This window comes from Suricata suricatta, chromosome 2, assembly GCF_006229205.1.
Source record: "Suricata suricatta isolate VVHF042 chromosome 2, meerkat_22Aug2017_6uvM2_HiC, whole genome shotgun sequence".
NCBI classification, from domain to species: Eukaryota; Metazoa; Chordata; class Mammalia; order Carnivora; family Herpestidae; genus Suricata; species Suricata suricatta.
In genome coordinates, this window is record NC_043701.1 from 78,902,680 (window position 1) to 78,927,483 (window position 24,804).

Sequence of the window (24,804 nt, forward strand, 5' to 3'; positions counted from 1 at the left end):
TAATTCCAAATAAAGTCTATAAATATAACATAAAACTTTATATATCACATCAAAGCAAATCATTCTATGTGCTATTACAGTAGACATCTGTGATGTCTGCCTTTCCAACACCTATTACTTCTTCTATAAACCATATCCTCATTTTTTTAAGGAACTACTCCTACTCTGACAATATGGTTTTGGGGGCATGAGCACAACATTGTATGTAACATACCCTGAACAAAGAGAGTGATAACGATTGATTCAGGAACGGACAGGACCATGTGACTCAGTCCCAGGACTTTTACTGTATCTTTTGGGAGGGTAGCGGTCTCTTTATCTGAGATTACCAAACCAGCAACATTTAAGCCTGCAGCTGCCGATGGCTGTCATTGCCACCACTTTAGTGAGCATTCCAGGGAATGCAGCCAGCAGGGAAAAGAGCTAGAGCAGAGAAATGACAGGCAAGAGACTCTGGATAAGTACTAGTCCTACCTGTGGTTGACATACGCTTGGATTTATTAGTTATGTTAGTCAGTAACATCACTTTCATGCTTATCCAGTTTGAGTTGGGCTTTTATTACTAGCAAACAAACAAAAACCAAAAACAGCCCTAAGACACTTATACATATCTTGAAAGGGTTAAGTGATTTTGAAACATTGACATCTGACTTCAAATATGTCTTATATATTATGTCTTATATATTAAACAAAATTCTTAATGAATTAAGGTCAAGTATATAAACAACATTAGTTTCCTGTAGGTGCCTGCACCAATCCTGACTTGCCAGGAGAAAATTCACCTTACATGGTTCCTCCATGAGCAAGTCCACTGGGCTACACTGGGCAGCCCCAGGAAAGACTAATTCATTCCTCCCAAGGAACCATGCGGTTTCCTTTCAGGATTCTTATTTGAGGCTCTTGGTCTAACTACAGAAACATTTTGTGGAGAAAAAGCAGAGAAAGACAGAAGATGACACAGAGAAAAGTTCATCGCAAACAGGAATATGTAACCTAGAACAGGAAAGGACTCAGTGGGGTAAGAGGAAGTGAGGAGGCAAGGAGAAGTATTTAAAAATAACACAAAGATACAGAGTTTAATTTAAAGGCTGAATCCAATGCTCAGAGATATGTCCTCCTGGAACCCTCAATTAAGCAACCCCACCACCTATTGCTGAAAAGGAGACACGCACAGCAAAGTGGACCCTTACACAATGTGGAGTTCAGGGGTGCCGACCTCCCTGCAGTCAAAAAACCATGTGTAACTTTTGATTCCTCCAAAACTTAACTTCCAATAGTCTACAGTTGACTGGAGGCCTCACTGAGAACACAGTTGATTAACATGTTTTGTATGTTATGTGTATTACATACTGTATTTCTAAAATAAAGTAAGCTAGAGAAAAGATAATGTAATTACGAAAACCATAAGAGAAGATACACTTACGGTACTGTACTGTACTGGAAAAAAAATCTACATGTAAATGGTGTGCCCACTCAAACCCGTGTTATCCAAGGGTCAACTGAAATGTCAAACAGTAACTTTAAAGCAGGGAAATCTCTTTGTGTTCATGTTGTTAAGTTTAAGGCTACCATAACCTAACAAGGGAATGCCAAGTCAACTTCTTTTACGTATGAAATCACTTGATTCTTTATAGCATTAAAGAGTGTTCATAAGAACGTTTTGTGGTTCATCTTCTTCCCGTTCATCCTTAGAGTTTCGACTAATCTGGTTTCAGCTTCTATCTATATATATGTGAACATCTGGATCTATGAATTAGTACCTTTGCATGCATTAATCAGAAAATGTTTTACAAGTTACATGGGAATCCCCTAAATTGGGAAAGTTTACAAGACAGGACTTGCGCTACAGTAAATATTTAAAACAGAGCAAAGAGTAAAACTTGTATATATGGAAACACACTGCTACCATATGATAGCACATGACAGCACAAAATTGGTATACTATTAGCGAGGCCCCAAATAAGCTTTCTGGATGTCCTAATGGGAACATGGGGTGCCTTATATTACTGCGCTCATATTCAAGGTGAATTCCTGAAACGGAAATTAAACAATAGAATTTAAACTTCATTCACAGTCAGTTCTAAGGCAAGCACTTGTTACCTTACTCAACAGCTCTTTAAACTACTAATGCATTTTGTCTGAATGAAAGGCAGAGAGAATGAGGTAGTAGGATCCCTCTGTTATGCTGACTATATGCTATTATGGGAAAAAGGAAACACTACTTTAGAGCTAAAACAAATGAGGAAATCATAAAAACATAGCTGTTCTCTTACTGGGCAGAGACTGGCAGCAGAGGCAAATACTCAGTAAGTGTATTCTAAGTCACCATGCAAGTCAATCTACCCAGAGTCAAGAGAGAAAACACGGGTAGCAAGCTGACAGTGATGATACTTTGCTGAGTCCAGTTCCAAAACCAAATAGTTTTTTGGGTTCAAAAACCCATAAAGTCAACTCTATAAAAAGAAGAAAACTGCAAACTGAGAAACTTAGAGACTATTACATATTGATTAGAATAAACTCCCTTCAGCAACCCCAGCTACAGCGCAGGAATGAGATCCTACTCTTTTACATGTTGAGGTTCTCCGCCCCAGACTCAATTACCTTACTTTTAGCCTTTTCCTAAGATACGAGTTAGCTTCAATCAGCCGCTTCACAGACATACATAGATATGCTGGTCAAAATAAGGGCCTGACAAGAGGGAATGGATTAAGAGACCTCAAAAACTGTGGCATTTGGTGTGAAGATGGGGTTCAGGGGCCTCCAAATCCTAAACCCTACTGGCAGGTCAGAGGTTACAGAATAGCAAACTAAAAGCAGGCTTAAACGGTGTCACACTTGTGTTTATCCTGTTCTTTTAATTCTCCATGGCACCCAGCATGGTAGCCAGTAGGGCATCTAACACACAGCAGGTGTTCAATACTGTTTACTGAATGAAGTAAACTTTTCAGAATTATAACTCAGGGAAAAGTCAGCAGCAAAAGGAAAGAGGGTATCTTCAGAGACATCACTCGGAAAGAAAGCATGGCACTCTGAGTAAGCCACATCTTGTAACTGGTGGTAAAGGAGGACACACACTAATAAGCTGCATTTATTACTTAACACTGTTAGTTTGCTCCCTATCTACTGCCTAATTCTACATATTTAGAATTTTTTAGTCCTCGTAACAACTTTATGAAATGGTGCTCATTTTATGAATAAGGAAACAGATGTATATAAACAAATGTTCATTGCAACATCATTAATAATAGCTAAAGACGTAGAAATAACCTGTGTCCATCAACTGATGAATGGATAAACAGAATGTGGTATATCTATGTAATGGAATAGTATTTGGTAATAAAAAAAAGAATGAGGAAGAGATACACGGTGTGATATAGATAAATCTTCAGTAGGCATATTCATAGGGACACAAAGTAGATTAATGGTTGGCTGGGCCTGGAGGTTGGCAGGGCAGGGAGAGGGGGAGAGAAACAGAAAACAACCACTAAGGTGTGCTGGGTTTCTTTTTAAGGTGATAAAAAATTAGATCATGGTGATGGTTGCACAACTCCATAAAAAGACTAAAAACCACTGAACTGTTTATACAGATAAAGCTGATGGAATGTAAAGTATATCTCAATAAAGCTGTTTAAAAACAAAAGGAGAAAAGAAATAGCCAGAGAGGTTTAGTATTTTGCCTAAAGCACAGGACAGTAAGTGGTGGAGATAGGATCTCAAATTAGGCTTCCAGAGTCTGATTTCCTAACCATTGTGCAATCCTGCCTCTGTATGTAGGGCAGCACTTGGGTCAGAGACCTCTCTATGGCAAGGGAGGTACACTGGCTGCCTGGAGCTGTGGTAATGCCAATCCACAAATGTTTTTGTAAACTTGTGTATAGCAGGATATGCTTTACATGCTGGGCTGAAAAAAATAAATGTTCAGAAAATTCACAGGAAAAATAAAGTTGAAACTATTGATCCCTTCTAGGCCTCTTACATCTTCCCCTGAACTAGTTAGAAAAATGGCACACTTCAGTTCACCCAACAGAGCTAGAAAAAGATATTCTGATCTCAAAAGCACAAGAGTTAAATGATATTTTTGAAAGCAAAGTCAACAGCTTTGGCTGGAGTCAGAAAGAGTGCTGCATTCTGGAAAACTTTCAACATTCAGTTCTGTCTCCATTTCTGACCTGTAAAAGCCCTGTTCTCCAGCTTTGGGCCTCTCTTGAGGAAAAACGACGAATCAGCCAAAACTAGGCAGCTGTCTGTGCTGAAGACTGTCTGCCGAGTCTTAGAAGAAAACTAACCAAACTACCTACACAGTAAGCCAAAAATCTTTCATAATCACATCCTTATGAGGTGAGTAAATTTATCCCAGCACTAATTCAGGTACTTGGGATTAGGTTCTTATCTAATAAAGCAGCTACTGAAGTTAGTTCCTTTTAAGGAAACATAAATGACTGTAAATATATGAGAAAATATTAAACTATAGTTATAACTTAAAGAAACATAAATGAAAACATTAGCAATATACTATTTAAGTCCCTCAAATTAGGTAACAAATTTTTATGTGATAAAATGGCATAGCATCTGTGAGGTTTTGTGAAATAGAGCCACATAACTGTGGGAGTACAAATCGTTAAAAAAACAAATAAAAAAACACCTTTCTGGAGAGTAATCTGGCAAGAAAGATTCACAAATTAATAGAAAATTCAGATTCATATTTATTCAGAACATGGAAAGGCATACATAATATATTATTAAAAGAAAATGTGGGTTTCAAAAGAATATGTATAGTATGATTCCATAAATATAAACGAAATGGTAGACAGATAAATCAAGAGCGGCACCTGGGTGGCTCGGTCAGTTAAGGGTCTAACTCTTGATTTTGGCTCAGGTCATTGTCTCGGGGCTTGTGAATTCGAGCCTCACATCCAGCTCCATACTGACCAGGCGGAGCATGCTTAGGATTCTCTCTCTCTCTCTCTCAATAAATAAATACATTTTATTAAAAAAAAGATAAATCAAGATACTAACAGTGGTTATCTCTTGGTGATAAGAATACGGAATTGCTTTTTCTGTTATTTGTCTACCAGACTTTCTAAAATGAGAACTTACCGGTTTTTAATAAGAAAAAAAATCACCATTTTAAAAACAAGAATTATAAAACCTTCTTTTCTCACTTAAGTTTTCTTCCTTCCATCACTCATATATATTCTTCAATCTGCTCCTCTGAGTTACTGAGAAAAATCCTAATCCTCAATCCTGAAATAGTAGTTTTAAAAATTAAATATGTTAACAACTTAAGTTCTTAAATTTGTTCTAGGAAAAAAAGTTTGTATGCATTACTGCCTCACTGAAGGTTTGTGATTTTAATCCTTCTCCAATATGGAGTAACTCGTAAAAAATGTGGGAAAAATAAAATTATTTTTCTGATACCTCGCTAATTGTCAGGTCAAAAGTAACAAAATTATCTTGAAATAAAAGAGAAACAATGAAAGCTCACGAATTCTTCAAGTTACTCTAATGTTTATCATACAAGCCAAGGTAGTATTATGGAATTTTGAAAGTATGGGGAGCTTTAGAAATTATTTGGTTCTGTACTTTTATTTTATAGATAAGGAGACACAGGCCAACAGAATGCAGAATGGCAAAGCTAACTAAAAAAATGAGATACCTGGGTCTCATGACAAAGAATTCTGTGCCCTTTCTAATATGATAAAGTATAAGCAACCACAATAACGAACACATGGTTTTTTTTTAAGTCATTATAAAAATTAACATCTAACATCTTACCTTTTAAAATTAGATCTATTCAAGCAAAATTTCCAGGAAGTACTGTGTTAAGAACTGAGAAAGGTTCTATAAATATATTTTAAGAACACCATCAGGAAACTATATCAAAAGATAAGAAAACAGCATGTAGTTAGAAAAGTTGAAAGAACTGCTCTATCAACTGCCAAACTCAGGCATCTGAAATTAGGCTTTTTTGTTCAGATGTAAAAATGTAGAAGGCTAAGTTATGATGTAGTATGCTTACATAATTTTATTTTAGAGTTTGATCTTTCTTATTGGAATATTTCATATAATAAGGTGACTATTTCATGGCATTGAAAGCAAGACATTTATAATATATCACTGAAAGAAAATGCAGGTTTCAACAGTATATGTACTGACCTCACACAGCCTGTGTGGGATTCTCTCTCTCTTTCTCCCCTCCCCCACCTGTACTCTGTCTCTCTCAAAATAAATAAACTTACAAAAAAAGCTTAAAAAAAAAACTAAAGGAGATAACAATGTGTAAGTGTACCTGAAACTACATGTTCCGCAAAGAATTATTTTTCTTTTGCAAAGAACTGTAAGAGCAACCCATCTCGAGCCCTGACAATACTTTTAAAAATTAAAGTTTTTGCGGTGCCTGGGTGGTGCCGTCGGCTAAGTGGCTCAGTGTCCAACTTTTGATCTAAGTTCAGGTCATGATCTCACAGTTCTTGAGTTCTAGCTCTGCATCGGGCTCTGTGATGATGGCGTGGAGCCTGCTTGTGGTTCTGTCTCTCCTCTCTGCCCCTCTCCTGCTTGTGCACACACTCACTGTCTCTCAAAATAAATAAACTTAAAAAAAATTTTAAGTAAAGTTTTTAATAGAATCCTCTATGGCATGCACTGAATATTTTCTTGACTTTTTAAGCACACTCTACTGATTGTGTTCTACTGATGGATAATTCATGATTAGTTATTATGAAATTATGATCATTTAATTCAGCACTATTATTATGATCCTTTATTTGAGTGCTTTCTAGGCACGTAAACATGGGGCAAGACAATCCAAACAGACACAGCACAAATGGAACTTTCAAAAAGCAAAAATAGAATCTGGAAAGTAGCAAGAGATAAGCTACTCACCACCTACAAAGGAAACTCAGTAGGATTAACAACAGCCCATGTCTCATCAGAACCGCAGGAGGCAAAAGGCAGTGGATGACAAATTTAAAGTGCTGAAAGAAAAAACTGTTAACTGAGAATTCTATATCCAGAGAAACTGTCCTTCAAAAATGAAGGTAAAATCCAGGCATGCTCAGATAAACAAAAGCTGCAGGAGTCTGTGGCCAGGAGGCCTGCCCTAGAAGAAATGCTATAGGGAGTCCTTCAGGTTGAAACGAAAGGGCGGGAGAGAGTAACTCAAAGCCACATGAACCGAATAAGAGCACGGGCAAGGGTAACGAACTACATAGGTAAACATAAAGAAAGCCAATAATATTGTAGTTTGGTTTGGAACTCTTTTTTTTTTCTAATATGATTAAAAAGACAAATGCATATGGCAGTAATTATAAATCTATGATAATGGCAACATAATATATAAAGATGAAATGTATGACTATCATAGCATAAAAGGGGATGGACAGAGCTATACAGGAAAAAAGATTTCAATATTATAAAAGCTAAGTTAGTATTATTTCAAACTAGAAAGACTGTTTTAAGTTTTATATATTCATTGGAATTCCCGTTACCACTAAGAAATTCTTTGTTTTCAAGATAATTTTGTTACTTTTGACCTGACAATTAGCCAGGTATCAGAAAAGTAATTTTATTTTTCCCACATTTTTTACAGAGTTACTCCATATTGGAGAAGGATTAAACTATCTTCATGCCCTGAGAAATATTTTCTTGAATCTCCTCTCTGACCTATCATTCATGAGTCCCTAGAGTGAGCCTGGGACTGGACCTGGGACTTTACACATGCAAACTCACTGAATTCTTTCAATATCCCTACTAAGTGGATACAATTATTCTCATTTTACAAATGGCAGCAGCTAAGATAAACAGTAATTTGTCCAGAGTGATCCAGAGCTGTAAGACACACAACCAGGATTTCAATTAGAATTTTCACATGCCTTTTTCTCCTCTTTGATCCGTACCTTCAGTATTTATGATCTCATGGTCCTATCTCTTCCTACCCAACGTACTACTGCCACCTTGGCAACACAACCAACAATAAATGGTAATTATCTCCTTCATGGCTAAGACTTCAGATAACTCTAAAGGCGGCAGAATCTACAATCTATCTCTCCAAATCAGTTCTCTCCCCAAATCCACACCAGTCACCTCTTGGACAACTTCAACCAATATTCTGAACAGAGCTCACACCCCTTGGTGAATCACACCACCATCCAACCAATTTCCTAATCCTAGAAACCTTCCAGCAATCATAGGTTCTTCCCTGACCCCTTATATCTAATCAACCAGCAACTGCACCACCTAAACAATTCTCTATCCACTGCTAATTCCTGAGTTCAGGTACTCATCACTCTTGCCAAAATGTCTATGAAGGGCTTTCATCCTGTTCTCTGCCTCGTAGAGACTTCCTGTACTCAGTTCTCCCTCTGGTCAATGAACCTTACACGGTGTACATCTGATCGTAATACCAAACAAATGCATTCAGCCAACAAACGTTTATTCGATATTTGTTAATTTCTAGCTTTGCGTTGGGTGCTAGGGATAGAAAGATCAAGGGATAAAATACATTTTCTTAAGCTGTTAAGAGCCTAGTGGGAAGGCAGATATAAAAAGATGAATATTGACTAACCTGGAAATGCTGAGGTAGAGATATATACAAGGGAGTTTAAAAGCAATAAAGAAGGGCACCTAACAGACTTGTAGGAAAGGGTTTGTAGAGGAAGTGACAACTGAACTTGGGAGTTACCCAAGAAAGTGGTAAAGAAAGGGCATTCAAAACCAGGAGAAAGCGTGAACAAAAGGCAGCAAGAAATCCCACTGGAGAAAAACCTTGAATGCCATAAGGAAATCTAATCCCGTAGTAAATGGATATCTACTTTTGATTTTTAAGTAGCTCATTCCGATGGGCATGGAGAAGAGGGGAATAGTGGCAAGAACACCAGTAAGGAGACTGCTGCAGTTGTACAGGGAAAATAAAGAGGGCCTGTCCTAAGGAATTGGCAGCAAGGACGGAGAGGAGAGTACAGATTCCAGAAATATTTAGGAGGTTGAATTGGCAGGACTTGCTAAGTGTCTGAATGTGGCGGGGGTGGAGGGATGAGGAAGGAGGAGAAGCCAAGGATGACTCATAGGCTTTTGACTTTGGGGACTTGGTGCCACCCCATGAGATACAGCAGTGTTCCCAGACCTTTGGTTTCCAGGGAACTATAAAATTTCCCACAAATTTTGGGCTCTGACAAAATGTTGTCAACTAAAGACCTAAATATACCCTACCATCCACTATCAACATCATTTCATTAGAAAACACATTTTAACACCCAAAATGTAACCAGATTTTGCTTTCTGAAAAATTTACCACAGGGACCTTATTTTTCTAATTTTATCACAGATGATGGAAAATTAGTACCAGGCCTCAGGCCAAAACTGGGAAGCTCTGAGATGGAGATATAGCAGGAATCTGTTTAGCATAAGATGATGAGTTGAAGGCAGAAGAGACTATAGTCCCTGCCCTCACCAACTCTCTAGCCCTAAAGACATGTCTATCTTATATGAAGGGTTATAAAGGAGTTCCAGAATTATGGAAACCCTGTAGAAGAGGCACTCAAATATGCCTAGAGGGTAAGTGGCTGGGGAGCAGAATGTCTAAGGATGATCTGGAATTTGCCAGATAAACTAAGGAAGTGTGGCATGGTCCGGGTAGAAGGAACAGCATGTCTGAAGGTATGTAGGTATGCAGGAAAATTCATATTTGGGGAATTGTGGATAGTTTGGCATGACTTGGTGATTATCTTGGAAAATGGCAAGAGAGCAGCTGGAAAAGTACACAGAAGTGAAATTGTGGAGGGGTTGGTAATCCAGGCTAAGAACTCTGGAAATTATCTGTTGAGCACTGGGAAGAATCAAAGGATGTTCCAGTAGGCAATGCTATGGCCAGACTGACCACCTGGAAATATCATTCTGACTGCAGAAGAGAAGTTGGACTGTAGGGGAATAAAACTGGAGGTGAGGAAACGAAGTTCAAAGTGTTTGCAAGAGCCTAAGGTAAGAAATACAGATAGATTAAAGCAACTGGAGCAGTAAAGAGAGAGACCAGTACTGGTACTGCCAAAATTGATCGACAATTTCAATGCAATCCATAGCAAAATCCCAGGCTTCTTGGAGAAATTGACAAAGTGACCCTAAAATCCACACAGAAATGCAAGTGGCCCAAAGAGCCAAAATAATCTTGAAAAAAAAAAGTTGAGGGACTTCTCGAGTTTAAAACTTACTATATGCTACAGTACTCAAGACAGCGTGGTACTGGCATAAAGATAAATATATAGATCCACAGAATACACTTGATAGTACAAAAACTAACTCTTATATTTATGCTCACCTGATTTTCAGCAAGTTTGCCAAGACCATTCAATGGGGAAAGGACACACTTTTCAATGAATGATGCCAGAATATCTAGATATTCACAAGCAAAACACTGAAGATGGACCCCTACCTCACAACATACATTAAAATTAACTCAAAATGGATCACAAATTGAACTGTAGAGCTAAAACTATAAAATTCTTTACAAAACAACATTAAGAGTATATCTTCATTACCTTGATCTGGGCAATGATACCTTAGATATAATACCGAAAACAAACAACAGAAGAAAGAATAGATAAATTGGATTCATCAAAATTAAAGCCATTTGTGTTATGAAGGACATCATCAAGAAAATCAAAGGACAGGAGCACCTGTGTGGCTCAGTCGGTTGGGCTTCTGACTTTTGATTTGGGCTCAGGTCATGGTCTTGCGGTTCATGAGTTTGAGCCCCACAATGGGTTCTGTGCTGGCGGTGAAGGGCCTGCTTGGGATTCTCTCTCTCTCTCTCTCTCTCTCTCTCCCCCTCTTTCTCTCTGTCCCACTCCTGCTTTTGCTTCTCTCTCTCTCTCTCAAAATAAACAAATAAAAAATGAAATGAAAAGACAGCCTGAAGAATGGGACAAATTATTTGCAAATCATATACCTGATAAGAGTCCTGCAGCCAAAAAATATAAATCTATATTATTATTATAATAAATAAAATAATCAATAATAAAAAAACAACGTAATTTAAAAATGGGCAAACATTGTCAAATACACCTCTGAAAATAAAGTAAAATAAAAATGGGCAAAGGATTTGAAGAGACATTTCTCTAAAAATATAATAAGGACCAATAGGCACAGGAGAAGATGTTCACATCATTAGTCACTAGAGAAATGTGAAGCAAAACCATGAGATACCACTTCATATACACCAAGACTGCTAAAATTAAAAAAGATAATAAATAACAAATATTTGCAAAGATGTTGAAAAAGTGGAAATTCACATATTGCTATGGTAGGGATGCAGGGAGGTGCGGCCACTCTGGAAAACAGTTTGGCAGTTCCTCAAACTCTTCAGCATAGAGTTACCATATGGTCCAGCAATTCTACTCCTTGATACACACCTCAGAGAAATGAAAACATAGTCCACACATAATCTTGACCAGGAATGTTCACAGCTCCTTTATTCCTAATAGCCAACAAGTGGAAGTAACCCAAATGTCCATCAGCTGATGAATGAATAAACTATGTCATATAGATACGGTAGAATATCACTTAGCCACAAAAAAGAATGAATGACTGATAATATGCTACAATGTGGATGACTCTTGAAAACATTATGCTAAGTGAAAGAAGCCAGTCATAAAAGACTACATTATGGATGATTCCATTCACGTGAAATGGCTAGAACAGGCAAATCTATAAAAACAGAAAGTAGGTTGGAGGTTGCCTAGGGTGAGCAGTAGCAGGGGACTGGAGGAAAATGGGGACTGATTGCTAATAGGGATGGGGTTTTCTAAGGGAGAATGAAACATTCTAAAATTAGACTATGGTGGGGGCGCCTGGGTGGCTCAGTTGGTTAAGCTGCTGACTTTAGCTCAAGTCATGATCTCATGGTTAGTGTGTTCCAGCCCCACGTTGGGCTCTGTGCTGACAGCTCAGAGCCTGGAGCCTGCTTCGGATTCTGTGTCTCCCTCTCTCTCTGCCCCTCCCCTGCTCATGCTCTGTCTCTCTAAAATGAATAAATGTTAATAAATTTTTTAAATAAAATACGTAAAATTAGATTATGGTGATGGTTACACAACCCTGTGAATATACTAAAATCATTTAATCACCCACCTCAAATGGGTAAACTTTATGACATGTCAATTATGTGTCAAAAAGCTATTTGAAAAGAAAAAGCAGGGGTGCCTGGGTGGCTCAGTCAGCCGAATGTCAGACTCTTGATTTTGGCTCAGATCATGATCCCAGAGTCATGGGATCAAGCTCCACATTGGGCTCCACACTGAGCTTGGAGCCTGCTTGGGACTGTCTCCCTCTCTCTTGCTCTGCTCCATTCTCTCTCTAAAATTAAAAAAAAAAAAAAAAGAAAAAAAGCAAGGGAAGAGACTGTTTCAAGAAGTGAAGAGTGATCAATGCTACACAGTCTATTAATAAAGCATATTCTGTTTTTTAAAATACTTCCATTATTGTTTCTTGCTCACAGGACCAAATAGCAGCATAAAAACCTATTGTTTATTGTGTGCTTACTGTGTGCCAGGCATGGTACTAAGAACTATGTATTTGAACCTCTTAACCCTATAATGTAGCCCTATGATGTAGGCATCGTCATCTCTTACAAATGAAAAGAACTAAGGCTGGAAGATTCGGAGATCGCCCAATATGATAAAACTTATAAGTGAAGGAGTCAGAATTTGAACTCAGAAAATTAGGCAAGAGAACCCTCACTCTTGGGGTGCCTGGGTGGCTCAGTTGGTTAAGCCTCCAACTTTGGCTCAGATCATGATCTTGCAGTTCATGAGTTTGAGCTCGATCCTAGGATCACATGGTCTGAGGTCAGCACAGAGCCTGCTTCAGATCCTGTCCTCGCCCCGCCCCTTCCCCACTCATACATGCACTCTCTCTCTCTCTCAAAAATAAATATTAAAAAACAAAAAACAGAGAACCTTCACTCTCAACCACTATATCTTCCATTCCATGGCTTACTAGGATCCGCACGATCTCGCCCCTAATTATCACTCTATTCTCATCTTTTAAGTAGATTCTTTCCATCCTGAAATATGTGAAGTTCCTGAAATGTGCATGGCGTTTGCTCCATGTTTCAACATGAGCTGATACCCCGGTCTAGAAAGCTCTCCTCTTCTCTGCCCATCTGGTGACCTCCTGCTCATTTGAAAAACTGCTCAGGGGTGCGCATCTTCTGTGATCTTCACTTGTCTCCATTCTGCCCCCACCTCCAGAGCTAGACCCCCATATCTTACCACAACATACCTGACTCACTGGAGGCACTAGGCCCCCATCACTAAATGAATAAATGAACAAAAATAATTAATTGTCCTGTAAAAGAGCACCCTGTATTTTTGGAAATAGCCTGAGCCAACACTGATAAATTAAGTGGGGGATCAGGCTGAGTAATATTCTTTTGGGTCCAAAAAGAGGTGTGATAATAAAGTAAAGATGTTGATTTTTGAGTTTGGCTCATGAAATGGTTCTGAAGACAATTCTGAAAGAGTGTGAAAATGTTTTGCTCAATTAGAGGAGAGCTAGAAAACCGGATTGCCTCCCATGGGATAAGATTTATTTGGTCATATAAGTTCTAGTATGGTGTTTTTCATTTTTTTCTTTGTCTCATTATTTTCCAGTCACACGGTATAAGGCAATTGCACTTTTATTAAACATATTTCATTTCCTAAACGGCAAGCCACTAAATGAGGTATCCCCATTTTCCCCCTCATGCTTTCTTTCCTTAGTAACTATTTTGACATGTTAAAGAAATATTTTATTATCAGAGGGTGATTTTGCTTATTTCCAAAGAGGGAAACAATTTGCTACTCTTTAATTTAACTCTACCCTTAACTCCAAAGATCATGAAAGGAAAAACAAAGTCGAGAATCTATAAATGTGTGATCTAATCATCATCAATGCAACTTACATTCAGCATATATTTGAGTTCATTTAGCTATCACAGTAAAGCCTAAATCCCTTGTGTATCTTTCCAGTACAAAAGTATACTTAGGCCAAAACTAGGTCACAAAATGTTTTAACATGACAACATGTTTTACTCTTCCAACATTTTGAGAAATTTCCAAGGAACTACAAAAAGAGAGCTTCCTGAAACAAACAACTTTGTATCTTAAATCACATCCTAGACAAGCCCTACTCCAATCTGGATTCAGAGCACTATCAAAACAACAGAAGATAATTAATTTGTGCCACAGCACACAACTGATCTGTTTCTTCCAAGTCTCAGTCTTGACACACCAGTAAGCTCGTCCATGATTCTGCCCAATTCTCTAAGCACAACTACCCACGTATGTTAATATAACTAGTTTTTCTTAATGTCAGAATTTTATAAATTTTTACATTATGTGTGTGGAAGTAGTATATACAAAGGTTAGACCTCGGTATTAGCCTGAGAAGCACATATATGCTAATGTTACTGACTAGTTGTTTCCTGGCTGTTAATAAAATATCACTTCAAATATCCCCATCTGGTTGGGTAATGAACAACAGTTTTGAAAAATATAACCTCGGGAATGAATATACTCTTATAACCTCTAAAAAGTTATAGATGTGTAGATATTTAATCACTGCTCTCTTGTCTCATATTTCTTTGTTCAAAGTAAAACCAAAAAGCCAAAGCGGCTACATAGCCTCCCTTAACTAACAGAGAAATGAACAGCTAACAAGTTGTTCTATGAGATCACAGAATCTGACTTGATCTGACACGCTAAAATGATTAGTAAACCTGATAGTTTATACAGTCTCTTCTTAGTCTTCCTAATCATACTCATAGAGTAACTTGAGAGATAATTATACTGTACTAGAGGCTAAATGTGTAAATACGGTTTATTTATTATACTGACATTGTTTCTGACCTCCTTTGATATTTCACTTCTCTTTTCTTTGTTTTTCAGATATACAGTATATTTCCCTTTCAGAATTAGAATATCAGTTTCTTGGGGCACCTGGTGGCTCAATCGATTAAGCCTCCAACTTCAGCTCAGGGCATGATCTCATGTTCGTAGGTTCAAGCCCCACGTTGGGCTCGGTGCTGACAGTTCAGGGCCTGGAGCCTGTCTTCAGATTCTGTGTCTCTCTCTCTCTCTGACCCTCCCCCACTCATGCTCTGTCTCAAAAATAATAAAACATTAAAAAATTAAAATAATATCAGTTTCTTTAAGAAAAACTGAGTTGGTAAGAGTAGAACATTTCCCCCTTAAATATATTATTTTTTAGATAGTCACAAAAAACTCACCTATGAAAATTCTAAAACCTCAAAGCATATAGTTTATAGCTTACTATTTGTTAAACACAGAGGTAAATAAAATACTAGGGAACTCTAAAATACTCCATTTACATACAAAACTTTTTTCAAATGCCACTATTAAATGATGTGTCAAAAAGTTATCTGCAAGTTAGTTTTCAGTCAGGGAGATTAGTTTAATGAACAGACACAAAGGATAGGTAAGTAGGACATGGGACAGAAACCATTTTAGCCCCTGAATCAAAATGAAGAAAAAAACCCCTAAGATTGAAGTGGGGAAAATCAAAACATAAGTGATGAGAATGAGTTGCCAACAGGAAAGGCCCAAGAGACTATGATTGCCTCAAATCTAAGGGACAGGGTTGTGATGGCAACCAACAGAGTGCACAGTAGCCAACTAAATATACTTTTTTAAAAGCCTAGATTTTATCTTTATGGAACCAAACTTCGGTAAGACCCCATCTGGCAGTGTGGCTCAGACCCTGTCACAGGTGAGGGAGTTTGTGTGTCAAACAGAACTTCCTTGACTACAGTCAAAATGGATGCAACTGAACACAGTGTTTGAAGCCATCAGACATTTTAAGATCATCAGCCAACGCCCTTCACGGGCTCCACACTCACATGCAAACTATCCCACTCTAATCTGGCTTTCCCATAGATAAGCATGCAGGGAAGGCAATGCCTTGGTTGGCAGATCTGAGTACACTCGAGAAGTACAGCTTTTATTGGAAAAGAGTAAATTAACATTTTGGTTCAAACCTCGGTTTCTTACGAGCTTGGCATGAGTCTGTCATCCCTGGACTCTCAATCCCTCTAGGTATACTAATAAAATCGGGCTTCCAGCCTTCAATGCCAGGAAGATCCTGGAACATGGCAACCACACCACAGAATTGGCTCCCTGTCTATGGGCAGCCAGCCATCATTCTGAGGACTCCTGAAAAGGCAACGGTGGTTACCTTGACCTTGAGACATACTTTTTCTACACACTGTAACAGAATGTTTCTGCATTTTGACTTCTAATTCATGCAACTTTGAAACTGTTAGAATAGAGACATTATCTCAGGACATATTTACCCAGGTTTGCTAGAAGAACTTCTAAAACGACCATCTCTTTGGACAGCATGTACAAGTACTTCAGAGAAGGCTAATTCTTAGCCTTAGTTTATATTGAATTCAGTTACGAATTGCCTCATGTGGTGGGAAATGTTGGAGGATGAGGACCAATTAATACAGAATACTCTGTGGATCTTGTCAAACACCTCTTCCTTACCCTACACTGAGAATCAGCCAATTAATCAACAGTAGGTTCTTAGACACTTCGGTGCGTTAACACTGGAGATACGGCAGTTGGCAAAATTGTCCCATTACTGAAATCATGGTCTTGGGGAGCCACTGTAGCCTATGAGTCTACCTGCTTTCCTGCTTGGGCATGCTGGGGTAGAAAGACGATTGAACATGACTCTTCCCAAGTGAGATTTGACTTTTCAAGTGAATTTTGTCAACACAATTACAGAGAATTTTGTTCCTGGCTTTAACTATTCAAAACACAAATCCGTTCTAGTCATCTGATGTAAGACTAAACAAAAGCACTCATTAATAAAAAGCAGAGAAGACATAGGCCAAAATCTTTGTATATTTTAGCGTTTAATACATTTATCTTCTGCCAGGCAAATGGCATGCAACTTGTTTCTAACTCAAAGAAAGATAATGGAAAAAACTGTTTACAGTAGAACAGTCTTTAATAATTCATAGCTTGATGACCTAATGAAATTACTTTAAAATGCCAAATGTCAAAATGCTGTATCAAATCTCTTCTTTTGCATTTCAACTCTAAGTTAACATTTTGATGGAAAAGGAATTCAACAAATAGTCACTGTTTTATGGAAGGCTCACCCACCTTTTACTAAGCCCAGCTAACCACATTATTATTATTTTTTAATATGGAACTCTTCACGAATTTGTGTGTCATCCTTGCACGGTGGTCATGTTCATCTTCTCTGTATCATTCCAATTTTAGTATATGTGTTGCTGAAGTGAGCATAGATTTTGACAGATTGGCTATGAAAGAGCTCATTTATAAAGAGGTGTTTTTTTTTAATGTATACTTTTTAGAAAATACATCACCCTAACAAGTTTTAAGTGTCTACAGATAAGTTAAATAATCTACTCTTAGTACATGCCAAAAAATTATCTGTGTATATATATATATATATATATATATACTTATATATATTTATATGTGTGTATATATGTATAGCTTTTACTAGGGGCTCAGTCAGTTGTGAGATGATGATGATGATGAAGAAGAGTATGACCTACTCTTAAGAATTTTAGTTTTTATTTCATTTATTAGAACAAGTTTTTTTAAGCAGAAGGCTTCTTGATGCATGCCTCTGGCACATTATAAAGCCTTCATTTATTGATGAGTGAGAGACACTCTCTCTGTGGCTAAGGGACTAAGGGTCTTGATCACTTTAGATTCTTCGACTTGTTCAAAAACTTTAAAAAGGGGCGGGCGCCTGGGTGGCTCAAATAAGTGTCCAACTCTTGATCTTGGCTCAGGTCATGATCTCAAGGTTTGTAAGTTCGAGCCCCGTGGTGGGCTTTGCACTGTCAGTGAGGAGACTGCATGGAATAGTGTCTCTCCTTCTCTCTCTCTGCCTTTCCCCTGCTAGAGCTCTCTCTCTCCCTTTCAAAATAAATAAACTTAAAAAAAGATTGTTCTAGGGGCACCTGGGTGGCTCAGCTGGTTAAACATCTGACTTTGGCCCAGGTCATGATCTCACAGTTCATGAGTTCAGGCCCACATTGGGGTCTGTGCTGATAGCTTTGTGCCTGGAGCCTGCTTTGGATTCTCTCTCTCTGCCCCTCCCTCACTCACATTCTGTCTCTCTCTCTCAAAAATAAACATTAAATTATTTTTTAAAAAATATTCTTCTACTTGTTCAGGTCTCTCTTAGGATAGCCAATTTCTCCACTTCCTAGTCTTCAACACGTGGCTCTTCTTGCTCTACCCCCTCTGCCTAATTCTAGATCCTTCCTTCAGCTTTCACCTAGGACTCTCAATTTTTCCCTGCTCTCTGCATATGATCTTTTCTCATAATAGAAGAAAATCAAAGCCATTTGACTCATCCCTGGGTCTTCAGTCCCTTGGGTTTCACAGGAAAGTATCCTCCTCTCCAAGGAAAGATGTCCCCCAACAACTGTGCCCTTCACACTCTGCGAAGTACTCACATCATCAATTTTTACTCCCTATCATTCTTCCTGAACCTCTCCTCTCCATCTATGAAGGCACTCCTATTTCCTTTGTATAATGACAACAAAAATGTTAAACCACTCTTACTTCAACCTGGTTGTCATTCTACCAACAACATTCCATCCCCTCAATTTATTTAATGATAGTCCACTCTCTGTGCTACACTTTCCCATTCATTTCTTTGTTATCTGTTACCTGGCTTCCCCTCTCTCTCTCTTCCAGCAAAGTCTGTCTCTCAAATGGATCTGAGCACTTCCCACTACTAAATGCAGTCCCTTCATCCGGTTGGCAGCACCTGAGATACCTGCATGAAACGCCTCCTTCTCTTTGAAACTCTCCTCTCCCACAGCTTCCCTGAGCATTCGTCCCTCTACTTCTCTGGTCTCTGCCTTTTTCTCTGACCCGTTCCCCCCACTTCAATCCTAAATGCAGATCTCAGGGTTCCATTCACAGTCTTACTTTTTCCCCTCAACATCTGGGTGGCTCCTGCTCAGTCACTAATTTAACATGTGGTGTCTGATTTGACAGTGACCTTAAGGATCAACTATAGACAGCAATTGTTTCTGAGGCATGATTTGAACCACCTGTGCTTCTGAAAACTGGTGTGTGTTACCAAGTCATTTGGCGGGTGACACAAGCTTAGTCATGTGCTCAGTTTCCACATGGGACATCTGTGGGTTGCTCTCTGAGGTGGGACATGTTATGTGCAACATGGTATTCCAAAGTGGGACTCAGAAAGATCTGTCTCTTTCAAGACCGTCACAGGTTTTCTGGACTCCTCTCTGGAGATTGCAATTTCCTGTACTTCAACTATAACGGTGCCTTGGCTATTTCCTGAGAGCACACATAACTCAACATGTTCAAAACAGAACTCAGCAGTGTCCCATCAAACCTGCCTCTTCTCCTGGAAGTCCTATTTCCAACAGTAGCACCACCGTCTTCTCTCTCAGGCTTATAACCCAGTTCCCCTCGCTGGCTCTATGGCCCTGTTTACCTGGACACCCAACCAGCTACCAAGACTGGCCAATTCTTGCACTCAATTCTCTCCTACTTACTTAACCTCTCCTCTTATTGCAGGGAAACTATGCCAATTTGGGCCACCATTTTTTTTCTCTCTCCCCAGGAAACGGTCCTTTCCCTAAGTAGTTTGCTTGTCTCTAGATTCTATTTCAACCTGGTTTATTCAATTATTCTGACCCCACCACTTGTGCATATCTCTACTACTTCCCTTCCTCTCTTGCTCTGGTCAACTTAACACTTTAGACTCTTGCCATATATCTTATGTCCTTCATCTCCACTTCTGTGATTCTGCTCATTGTTCACCTCTTCTGTGGAGTCCAACTTTCCTACTCCCACAAGTTAAACAATTTTTTCTGAAGTAGCCTAGAATTTTATCTGTGCCTCTGAGTAGTCCTTATTATTTTACTCTTTGCATTTCAATAGTTTGCATAGGCCCTTTCTCTGTTTCCTCCTTCTACAATAAGCTCACTGAAAATAGGGACTGTTTATACACATTTTGATTCTGCACTGTACATACAGCTCATAGTAAGTGTTCTGCACTCAGGAGGTGCTCAGGTAACCTCTGCTAAGTGGAAAGTCATCTAAGGCACTAATTTATGAATGTATCCCATGTCACATAGTGCTATTCTCTGTAGGCAACATCAACTCTTGGAAGGAGATCCGATGCCCTTAGCATTCTCGAGTCTATCCAAAAAGCATCTTCAAGTCAGGCAATCCTAATAGCTAATACCTAAGTTCTAGAATAGGTCCCTGCGTAAACTGGAATATGTCGAGTCAACTTCCCAATCTCTACATAATAAAGGCACCACAAAAGCAAGCTTCATCATTTGGGATATTATAATATCCCCAATCTTGTGAATATCTGAATTGCCACATTAGGAATAAGGAGGCGATTTCAAGGCTCCCCTCAGTTTTCCATCCAGCAGCTTGGAAAGCTTCATCCTTTCATTCAGAGATCAGTAACTTACTAAATGGTAGACTAAAAACCTTAATAAAGCTTTCAAATGTGTTTTACCTTTACAAACAACAAATTTCTGGAAGCACCTAGCTTAACATGAATTGTGTGAAAAATTCAGCAGTGTTATTAGTACTATTAAAATATTTTCTTTATACTTAAGTATAAACATAAAAAAGAAAATGGGCAGAATTTTCTAAATTGGCTAACAATGACACTTTAAAGTCAGCCGTAAACTTTATTTGACTCTTTTTATTTTGTTTGGAGGTGGAGACAACTTTTACTTATAACAGGAATTCCTTGCTTTCTTTAAACACTGGGAGTGAGCCTTTGTAGGAAAGGATATTTCTGAAGTTTCTAAGAAACAAACTAGAATAATTTATGCCTTCAAATTTTCTCTCATAAGTAACTTTGCACAAATAATCTTTTTTTCATTTAAAAATAAACCAAAACGTAGAATTTTAAAGCCAAAGTTCATCAAGCCTTAGTACTCCTTTTTGACAATGAAGAAGACGAGGTAGGTACTGGTTAAGGTGACCTGCTTAGGATGTTTCTGTGAACTGTCCTTCCCATTGTACCACTCTGCCACTGAATGCAACAAAAGTACGTCCCAAAATTAATTTCAGGAGGGAAGTGTATTATTCCTATACCTTAAAAATTATCAAGTATTCTTCAAGGAAGCTTTAAAAATAAAAAAAAAAAACAAGAAGGATGCATATTTTCATGTTCTAATATAACTACCAAACCTTTTGGAGGAATTCTAGATTAAAAACATGACTTAACATGCTAAGTGAAATAAGTCAGACAGAGAAGGACAGAATCCATATGTTGTCACTCATAGGTCTAACAGGAGAAACCTAACAGGGGACCATGGGAAAGGCGGGGGAAAGAGTTGGGGAGAGGGAGTGAGGCAAATCATGAGAGACTTTTGAATGCTGAGAACAAACTGAGGGCTGAAGAGGGAGGGGGAACGGCAAGGCGGGGTGATGGTCATGGAGAGAGGCACTTGTGGGGAAAAGCACTGGGTGTTATATGGAAACCAACTTGGTAATAAACTATTAATAAAAAAATAAAAAAAATAAAAACATGACTTAAAATTCGAATATATCCTTCTGGGTTAGCAAATGCCTCTTATTTTCTAAAATCATGGGACAGATGCAGTCAGCCTTAAGAGAATTCTATTTACTGTCTTCTCCTCCCAAAGGCAAGGCCAAAGACATGAAGTGCCCGTTTATTACTTAAGCAGCTATCACACATCTTTTTAACTGTCAGACCATTCTGTTTTATGTACAAGGCTGCAGTTCCCACTGCTTAGGAGTTTATAATATATAATCGTTTCCTCCCTATAAAAATATACACTGCTTTTAGTTTGTTCTCATCCCTTTTGGTGGTAAAGGATGTTCGTGGTGGTGTCCACACAGCGCTATGGGTGGGGGTGTTTCTACCAGGGCAATATTCACATTTGAGGCCAAACAACACTTTGTTGTGGGAGGTTGCGCTGTGCAGTCAGGGTGTTTAGTTGCATCCTTGGCCTCTACCCACTAAATACTAGCAGTATCCCTCCAACTGTCAACCAGAAAGTGTCTGCAGACATTGCCAAATGTCCCCTGAGGACAATATCTCCCTCAGTTGAGAAACAACTGCTATTGAGGGAGGCATGTTCACGCCACAGGTTCTGATACTAATTTTAAAACATACCTTTCTCATGTAACCCCATGTTAGGAAGACTGGTAGTAATTAATCTTTTAAAGTTTTCTTATACCCCTTAATTGTTATTACTGCCTTAAAGCATATTTTGATATAATTTTTATTTAAAAATTTTTTTAATGTTTTTTATTGATTTTTGAGAGACAGAGAGAGACAGTGTGAGCAGGGGAGGGTCAGAGAGAGTGAGACACAGAATCTGAAGCAGGCTCCAGGCTCCGAGCTAGCTGTCAGCACAGAGCCTGATGCAGGGCTCGAGCCCACGAACCATGAGATCATGACCTGAGCTGAAGCTGGACACTTAACCGACTGAGCCACCCAGGCACTCTGAATGTTAAACTTATTAATGCTAGATAGTGTTGGATCTGTCTATGGATCAATTCATATAGCACAGAGTTTTACTGTTTTTTGCTTCCTACAAATTGATGTTAACAGTGCCTTTCTGTAACACAGGCCTTCTGAACCTCAACACTATCAACATTTTCCATCTTCCTTGCAGTAGCGAGCTGTCCTGTGCTCCGTAGGATATTCATCCATGACGTTCACTTATTAGATGCCAGTAGCAACATCCTTCCCCAGCTACAACAAAGAGATTGCCAAATATCCCCTGAGAGGTAAAACCACTACCAGATGAAGACCACTGCTGTAATGTGATCTTGGGAGACAAAACTGGTGAAGAAGTGCTCGGATAAATAACCCCCTTTCAAAGACTAAACAAGTGAGTAGGAGTAACTCCAAAAGTTTCTGATTTCTTTAACCCGAAAAAACATATGGCCCTTTCTCTTGACTCAAGGGTGCTTGACGCCCTAGAAGAAAACTGGTCACATAACCAGTGCCCCCAAAGTAGGCACATGCAGAGTGGCACAGCCAGACCTGCACTGGAAGTGGATGCATGGAGCTGCCTGCCATGCCGTAGCTGCCACGTTGCCACTTCTAAGCATTAGCTAGTGAGTTAATTACACTTAAGGTGTCTTCAAGCCATCATGACGCTGAGCAGCGTTTCTGCTCAATTGGTTTAAAATAAAAATTCATTTTCTGTAATGATGTTCCAACTTTTCAATCTGAAGAGCATGCTTTTTCCACCAAAACGAGTAAGCTCCAGACATCACTGTGGCCAGGAACTGATTATGCTCATCCATGCAACCTACGCTTCATGAACATCCTCAGTGTTCTCACGTTGAAACTTGTCCAACTTTTTATAACTAAAAACTACTGTTAAGTGCTGGCATGCAATTTTAAACCTGTTTAAGTAACACATATATGGCTCTGAAACACTTAAAACTTCAAAATGATTTTAAGAAATATCCTAAAGCTGCGTTTTCATGACAAACACTGTTTCTGCTTCTTGAAGACTCAGACCTTAGCTACAACAACAAAGAATCAAATGTTAATTAATTTTCTTCTGAAACCAGGGCAAAAATCCAGTCTTTCCTAGACTGGGACTTTCTTCCCCCACACCATGCCTCAGACTCTGAAATATGAACTAAGAGCTAGTGTTTGCATGCTGGTGTGGGGTACCACACCAGAAACCTCACACAGAACCAGAGCTGTGAAGACCACCATGGGCCCTGGGAAGTGGAAGTTATGAGGAAGCCCTGGTATGAAGACACACAGGAAGTAGTGAGGACAAACACTCAGAGGCACTCCCTGATGCAAGAGAGACCACAGGCACTCCTTACAGGCTCCCAGAGTCCAGAACTCCATCCCAAGAAGCCACATGTGTAAAGAATCTCATGATGGCCCTGTTCATTTATGATAAAATCTCTTCCTTGAGCTAGCTTTGGTGAGCTTCTATTATTTCCATTCTTCACACTAAGCCTGCTGGCTGTACCATGAACTACTCACTGCCTGGTTCTCATCTCCTGGTGATACAATGTCATTTAAAAATCTATCTTCTTGTGAAGAGGAGAGGAATAAAATTCTGGGGTTGGATAGCAGTGATGGCTCCACAACAATGTGGCTGTATTGAATGCCACTGAACTGTACACTTGAAAATGGTTAAAAGGGCACTTTAATATTATACATTTTTTACAAAAAAAAAAGTTAAAAAAAACTTTTTTTTAAAGAAATATTTTTAAAGTATTATTTGTTTTTGAGAGACAGAGCATGAGCAGGGGAAGGTCAGAGAGAGGGAGACACAGAATCTGAAGACAGGCTCCAGGCTCTGAGCTGTCAGCACAGAGCCTGATGCGGGGCTCGAACTCACAAACCAGGAGATCATGACCTGAGCCGAAGTCGGACACTTAACCAACTGAGCTGAGCCACCCAGGTTCCCCTAAAAAAACTATCTTCTTGAGAAAGGTATGATTACAATATCCTATCTATAGAACTATCTAATCCTCAACATCAAGTGAAACAAGATAGTAGGAGATTTTTCCCTTACAAGATATATATAAAATATATCTCATAAACTCCCCCCAATTTAGCAATGTATTTTGAGAATGTGCCTAGGGTGTTGAAAATGCCCCTTTTAGAAGCCTGGCTGGCTCAGTCAGTGGAACACATGACTCTTAATCTCAGGGTTGTGAGTTTGAGCCCCACAGTCAGTGTAGATTACTTAAAAATAAAATCTTTACAAAAATAAGTGAAATGAAATGAAATAAA

General features: G+C 38.8%; 1 protein-coding gene and 1 non-coding gene across 4 annotated transcripts in view; both read right to left on the reverse strand.

Annotated features, from left to right (window-relative positions):
• The window catches only part of CDK6 (cyclin dependent kinase 6), a 243,150-nt gene that overhangs the window by 188,154 nt on the left and 30,192 nt on the right, over positions 1-24,804 (reverse strand). The gene's annotated exons all lie outside the window — the stretch shown is intronic.
• Positions 17,200-17,306, reverse strand: LOC115286128. The gene has a single exon (XR_003905886.1). It is a non-coding gene; the product is annotated as a U6 spliceosomal RNA (small nuclear RNA).